At 42.9% G+C, this 7,529-nt stretch overlaps 1 protein-coding gene across 1 annotated transcript in view; it reads right to left on the minus strand.

Annotated features, from left to right (window-relative positions):
* IFT81 (intraflagellar transport 81) overlaps nucleotides 1-7,525 on the minus strand; it is a 270,130-nt gene extending 262,605 nt beyond the window's left edge. The window contains exons 1-2 of the mRNA XM_060193119.1: nucleotides 7,484-7,525; nucleotides 5,668-5,753 (exon numbers count right to left, since the gene is read on the minus strand). The gene's annotated coding sequence lies outside the window, so the exon portion shown is untranslated. The remainder of the gene's footprint in view (nucleotides 1-5,667; nucleotides 5,754-7,483) is intronic.
* Between the last annotated feature and the right edge of the window lie 4 nt (nucleotides 7,526-7,529).

A 7,529-nucleotide genomic window follows, 5' to 3' on the forward strand; every position in this document is an offset into this window, starting at 1 on the left:
TGTAGTATGAGGTGTAAAATTCCTTGCCCCTTCCCCCTTGAATAAGCAGGACCTAATCAGTGAAGGCCACCCATTGTTCAAAGGACCCTACATGGGGATAAGCCTTATCAGGACCTTTGAACTGACTTTGTGGTATGCAGCCCACCGGATGGGTGGTCATAGCAGATGGCAGGGGGATGTGGCGACCCTGCCTGGTTGAATTCTATTGGTTGTGTGATCTTACTATATTTGAAACTAGCCCGCGCTTTGCTTTGAATGGATCATGCTTTTGCTAAGTTTGAAATGATTGGATCTTGTGTTTGCTATAGCCTGTTATTGGATGTAGGTTGATAAGGTGATGTGCTCCCCCTCCCTGAGTGTAGTCTGAATTCCTATAAATTGTATTGTTTGAGCCCTGTTCGGGGTCGAGCTTGGTAGACTAACACCAGTCACCATCTCGGCCCGGATTGCAATTCGTCAATAAACATCTTTGCTTCCTTACAGTGGATGGTGGTTTGATTTATGCTCGCTAACAAATTTCAGAGCAGAATTGCATGGAGTATATATCCCATCTTTACCCAGTAATCTGTTGATGTATATTTCGGTTCTTCCACTCCTTGGTTATTGTGAATAATGCAACTATGAACATAGCAGTGCATGTCTCTTTGAATTAGTGTTTTCATGTCTTTTGGATAAACGTTTAAGAGTGGTAATGCTAGTTATAATGTGTTTCGACTTTTATTTAAGAGTTTTCCATATTCTTTTTCCACATCATTATCACACTGCATTCTCAACAGGTGAAAGCTGGAATCTTGGTATATAGGTTTGTTTGTTTGTTTGGCCACAGCATTGTTCGGTTCTGGCTTGTGGTGGTGTGAGGAATTGTACCTGGGTCTCTAGAACCTGAAAGCCTTTTTGCATACTCATTATACTGTCTCTACCACCCCCCACCTCAGTGTAATTTGAATTTCTCTAGTGATAAGTGGGGCATTTCTTCATGTCTATGGGCCATGTGAATTTGAGTTAATTTTTACAAGGCAATAGCAAGTGTTCCAACTTCATCCTTTTGCAATGTGAATATCCAGTTGTTCCAGCAGCATTAGTCGGAATGACTTTGCTTCTCACTGAAATGTCCTGGAATCTTTAATGAAGATCTTGTCTCTTCTTAAACTAAATTCCCAAGGCTTCTCATTAACTGGCTATGCTCAGTCAGATTTACAACCATAAATATGTGCCTGAAGGCAATTAAGATTTATGTCTAGTCCTACCTTAGGGATGTCCAAATCCTCAGATGCTCAAGCCCCTTGAATAAAATTTAGTAGTATCTGCAAATAGCCTAGTCATATCCTCCCATAAACATTTCTTAAAAGATTTTTATGGGCCAGGTAGTGGCTCACCCAGTAGAGTACACATATTATCATGTATGAGGACCCAATTCAGGTTCACAAACCACCACATAGGAGCATCATACAAAGAAGCTTCAAGAGTAGTGGGGCATGGAGCAGGGAGAGAACATAATGATTATACAAAAGACTTTCATGTTTGAGGCTCCAAGTTTCCAAGTTCAGACCTTGGCACACAATAAGTTAGAGCTGATCAGTGCTCCAATTTAAAATAAAAAGTAAAAAGCACCAAAGTAAAAGACTCTGGGGTGGGTGCGTGGGGAGAATACAGGTCCATGAAAGATGATGAATGACATAGTGGGGGTTGTATTGTTAAATGGGAATCTGGGGAATGTTATGCATGTACAAACTATTATATTTACTGTTGAATGTAAAACATTAATTCCCCAATAAAGAAATAAATTATTTTAAAAAACTATAAATAATAAAAAAAGAGTAGCACCTAGACTTATTTAAACTCAGTCGTTGAGGTAAACTCAACAGCAAGTGTTTATGGATCAGGAGTCAGATACTGTAATCATTCTGCCTACATCTTCCTACCCCATTCTGAAGTGAGGGGAAGGGGTGGAAGATGTTTACAGGGTTTGCAGACAGGTTCTGCTTCCAACAGTTATATTTCTGCCACAGGGCCTTCTCTAGCTACTTGGAGGAATGTTTGATCTAAGAAGATGGCTGGCCAGTAGTGACTTTGAGCTAATACTCCCAATGAGCAACCCTCAGTCAAGGAGAGCAGAATTGAGGGATTCATGTCTCCGTGTTCTCATCTTAGTCCAATCGGAGACTCGATTCTACACGGCTTCTCAGAGGAATCTCGGCAGAGTTTGTCCTATTTTCCCACAGGAGAAACCTTCTCATCATTTTCCCTCCTGAAGTATTAAGGCATAATTGACATTTGAAATTATATGTATTTAAAGTGTGCAACATGATAATTTGATATATATAAACACTGTGAAGTGATTATTGCAATCAAGTTAATTAACATATCCATCACCTCACCGTTACTTTTTTTCTCCATGGGGTTAGAATGCTTAAGATTACTCTCCTAGTAAATCTCAAATGTACAATGCAATATTGTGAACAATAAGCACCATGCTGTACATTAGATCCCAGATCTAATTCATCATATAACTGAAAGTGTGTACCCTTTAACCAACATCTCATTTCCTTCTGCCTCTAGTCCCTGGCAATCACCATTCTGATGTTTTTCTATGGAAAATTTACTCATTATTAATGTATCCTGTTTGACTTTTTTTGCTTTACTATCTCACTTACAACTTCCCACGTTTTGAAGTAAACTATTTACATCCAAAAATAAATAAATAAATAAAATTTAAAAAAAGGACTGTAGCTCAGAAGATTAAACACACATGGCATGAAGCTCAAGGATCAGCACAAGGATGGGCTCAAGGATTCTGGCTCAAGCCCCTGGGATCCCAGCAGGTTTGCAGGTGTCTATCTCTCTCTCCCCGTCTTCCTCTCCTCTCTCAATTTCTTTCTGTCCTATACAACAACAATAACAATAACAACAAGGGCAACAAAAAAGGGAAAAATGGTCTCCAGGAGCAGTGGATTTGTGTTGCAGGCACCAAGCCATAGTAATAACCCTGGAGGCAAAAAAAGGAAAAAAGTGGTGGAGCAGTGCTATGGTGTTTCTCCCCCCCTTCCCTCTTATCTAAAAAAAAATAAAAAATAAAAGAGTCCATGAGGAATTGTGGAATCATGCAGGTGCAAGACCTCAGCAAAGACCTAGTGATATATATATATTACAAAACAATGAGAGACACCAGAGCAACACGTGGTTCTGGCATCTACAGTATGAAACATCAAATCCAGGCTTCACTCAGCTAAGTCCTGTGCTCTACCCCTTGAGCCGCCTTTCTGGTGCCCTCCTACACACTTTTTCTTTTTAAACAAAACTTTATTGATCTAAAATTGACTTACAATATTATAGATTTTAGAGGTATAATTATATGTGTGTGTGTGTGTGTGTGTGTGTGTATACAACTCACTGCACTCACCACCAAGGTTCCTGTACCATCATACTAAATGGGTGAAGCCTTCCACCTGCACCCCTCACATGTTCCTCCATATTTCTTTATTGGGGAATTAATGTTTTACATTCAACAGTAAATACAATAGTTTGTACAAGCATAACATTCCCCAGTTTCCCATATAAAAATACAACCCCCACTAGGTCCTCTGAATCCTTCTTGGACCTGTATTCTCCCCACCCACCCACCCCAGAGTCTTTTACTTTGGTGCATTACGCCAATTCCATTTCAGGTTCTACTTGTGTTTTCTTTTCTGATCTTGTTTTTCAACTTCTGCCTGAGAGTGAGATCACCCCATATTCATCCTTCTGTTTGACTTTTTTCACTCAACATGATTTTTTCAAGGTCCATCCAAGATTGGCTGAAAACAGTGAAGTCACCATTTTTTACAGCTGAGTAGTATTCCATTGTGTATATATACCACAACTTGCTCAGCCACTCATCTGTTGTTGGACAGTGACACCATTTTAAGAGTATAAGACTTTAGCTTGGTTATCCTCCCATATATTGGGTTGTCAGAAAAGTCATGAAGCACTTTTGCATAGGAAAAACAGAAAAATAAGTCATGACTTTTCTGACAAGCCAATACTTTGTTTTTGTTTGCTTTTTTGTTTGTTTTTCCTCCAGGGTTATCTCTAGGGCTTGGTGCCAGCACTAAAATACACTGCTCCTGAAGAACATTTTTTCCAATTTTTTTGGATAGAGAGGAAGAGACAAAGAGAGACACCTGCAGATCTTTTTCACAGCTTGTGAAGTTGCTCCCTGCAGGTGGGGAGCGGGAGCTTGAACCCGGATCCTTGAGTGGGTCCTTGCGCTTCCTACTATGTGTGCTTACCCAGGTTTGTCACTTCCAGGTCTCAACCCAATACTTTAAATCACTTCTAACTACTTATAATATCTGATTCAATTAAGTGCTATGTAAATAGTTGCCGTATTGTATTGTTTGGGGAATAATGCGACAAAAAGCCAAACAATAAACCACTGGTACATGTTAATTACTGATATAATTATCCTAAGCCAACAGTATGCATTTTCTTTTCTTTTTTATTCTCCTCTTTCTTTCTCTTTCTTTTACCAAAGCACTATTTAGATCCAGTTTATGATGGTACTGGAGATTGACTGTGGGATCTCAGAGTGGAAGACATGAGAGTCTGTTAAGTAAGCTAAGATGTTATTTCCCTAGCCCCACAGTATGTATTTTCAGTCCATGGTTATTCAAATTGGCAGATGTGGAACCATAAGATTAAAAAGGGCCAATTGTAATTTTAAAAGTGCCAACTATAATCAGAATTTACTTGATATAAACTAAGATTATTCTGGCTAGTACACTGAATAGATTTGTTACCTTGACTGTGGTGACAGTTTCATGGGTGGACAGATGTCAAACTTATTAAACTGTAAATATGTGTTGTTTTTTGTATTTCAGTTATGTCTCAAGAAAGCTGTTGTTAAAAATTAGTGAGCAAGCAAAACAGCTCACTTGGATACTGTGCTGCTTTGCCCTACATATGACCCAGATTCAAGCTTTGCCCCCTCCTGCATTAAAGGAAATTTTGGTGCTGTCGTCCTTCTCTCTCTCCATCTCCTTCTGTGTGTGTGTGTGTGTGTGTGTGTGTGTGTGTGACAGAAGGTACCAGGGGCTAAGTAGAACTGCATGCCTGAGACCTCGGAGGTACCAGATTAATTAAATTACCAGCACCATCACGTGCCAGAGCTGAGTTGTGCTCTAGTCTCATTCTATCCTTCATAAAAACAAATCGTTAGATACTTTTAAAGAAATAAAAGGGCAAGATGTAAATGAAATAATGTTCTTAGTAAGTGGGAGAGAGCATAAGATTATGCAAAAAGACTTTCATGCTTGAAGTTCCAAAGTCCCAGGTTTAAGCCCTAGCACCACCATAAACCAGAGTTGAGCAGTGCTCTAGTGAAAAACAAGAGCAAAAGAAAAAATGAATGTTCTTTTCCTAGTAATTTTTCAGAATAAGCTTCTCTGATTGGGTCTAACAACATGTTTACCAATTAGTAATTTAGGAAAATACTTATGGTCCCCTAGCACCAAGGATACTATCAAGTAAGCAATAAATACTAAAATTCTATGGAGTTCTGTACTAGAATTTATACTCTACGAAAGCAGGATGTTTTGGTTTGTTCTATCCACTCGACAGTGCCTAGCAGACAGAAGGAGCCTATTAAAAGTCATTGAAGGAAGTGATGAAGCTAAGTAGAAAACATACCTGAAGAAAATGAACGTGCACAGTTCTGTTCAAACAGTGGAACAGTAAGGTATTTCCTCCACTTTCCCTCTATTTTCCAATGCTCCCTAAAGTTGTGATAAAAATATTCTCAGTTGAGCTCTTTTTGCCCCTGACCACAACCATGTTAAGTTTCTCTCCCTCTCTCACCCTCCCCACCCCCCCCCAACATGTGAGCAGTTTTCAGTCCTGTTTTTTTTCTTTTTCTCTACCTCTCTTTTTTCCCTGTTTTGTTTTCAATAAAGTCCAATTTACCTGAAAAAAAGAAGAAGAAGAAGAAGAACTTTCTCAGTTGAAAGACAGGCCACAGAATCCCCTCCCTCAAAAACTAAGAAAATATCTGATGGGGACCAGGAGGTAGCGCACCCAATGGAGTACACACCTTATCATAAGCAAAGACCCAGGGTGGAGCCCCTGTTCCCCATCTGTAGGGGGAAGAAGCTTCACTAGTGGTGAAGCAGGTGTGCAGGTGTCTGTCTCTCTCCTTCTCCATCTCCTGCTCCCCTCTCAATTTCTCTGTCCTATCAAATAAAATAGAAAAGGAAAAGAAAAAATGGCCGATGGCACCAAGACCTAGCGATAATTCTGTCAGAAAGAAAGAAAGAAAGAAAAAGGAGGCCGGGTGGTGGTGCACTTGGTTGAGTGCACAGGTTACTGTGCTCGAGGACCCAGGTGGGAGCCCCTGGTCCCCACCTGCTGGGGAAAAGCTTCATAAATGGTGAAGCGGGGCTGCAGGTGTCTCTGTCTCTCTCCCTATCTCCCCATTCCTCTCAATTTCTGGCTGTCTCTAATAGAGATAATAAAATCTAAAAAAAAAAAAAAAAATAGGAAGGCAGGCAGGCAGGCATCCGAATGGGAGTAGTGCTGTGGGCCCCATTTCAGAGCCAAAAGGGGTATTTTACAGAGGTAGCTCCAGCCAGCAGCTCCTAGGCCACCGGGCATTTAGGCTTCTCCAGAAATCCAGAAGCAGTTGCCTTGCCCCTGCTCCACTGGCTCTCTATCTTTATCCGCATTAAACCTGCCCAGGGGCCGGACTGGGGGGGGGGGTGAACCCGGTAGAGCACACACGTTACCATGAGCAAGGACCCGGGGTCAAGCCCCTAGTCCTCTGCTGCAGGGGGGACGGAGGGAGGGAAGCTTCACAAGCGATGAAGCAGTGCTGCAGGTGTCTCCTCCCTCCCCCTTTCCTCTCACTTTTTCTCTTTCTTTCTTTCTTTCTTTCTTTCTAATTTATTGATGAGAGGGATAGGAGAGAAAGAACCAGACATCACTCTGGTACATGGGCTGCCGGGGATTAAACTCAGGACCCCATGCCTGCGAGTCCAACGCTTTATCCACTGCGCCACCTCCGGACCACTCATTTTTTCCCCTCTCAAATGAACAGAATAAAAAATCTAAGAAATAAGAAAGCCTGTCCAGTTCTGACGCCCAGAGGGACTGCTCCCAGGACGGGCCCCCTGCCGCCCGCCTAGACCCCTCAGGGCCATGGCAGAGCTGCTCAGTCGCCCTGGGTGTCCAGGGACCCAGGTGACCCGGGAGGCCACGTGTCCGCCCGCCCGTCCTGAGGGGTCGCTCTCCACCCCGCTCCCCTGCGGAGGTCACTCAAGTCTCTCTCCTCAGGTCCTCAGAGGGTCAGGGGTTCGAGAGAGAAGGTCACTCGCCCCCACCGAGCCCGTCCCCCTCGCCGGCTTGGAGGAGCTCGCTGCTCCTCGGGGTCCCTCAGCCCCCAGCCCTCGCTGCTCCTCGGAGGCCCTCAGCCCCCGCCCGCCCCGCCGCGCCTCCCGAGGCCTCGTCGTACCCGCGGGGCAGCTCACGCCTCCCTCCAGCCCGTCCCCCGCGGCCCC

This window comes from Erinaceus europaeus, chromosome 6 (genome assembly GCF_950295315.1).
Source record: "Erinaceus europaeus chromosome 6, mEriEur2.1, whole genome shotgun sequence".
Lineage (NCBI taxonomy): Eukaryota > Metazoa > Chordata > Mammalia > Eulipotyphla > Erinaceidae > Erinaceus > Erinaceus europaeus.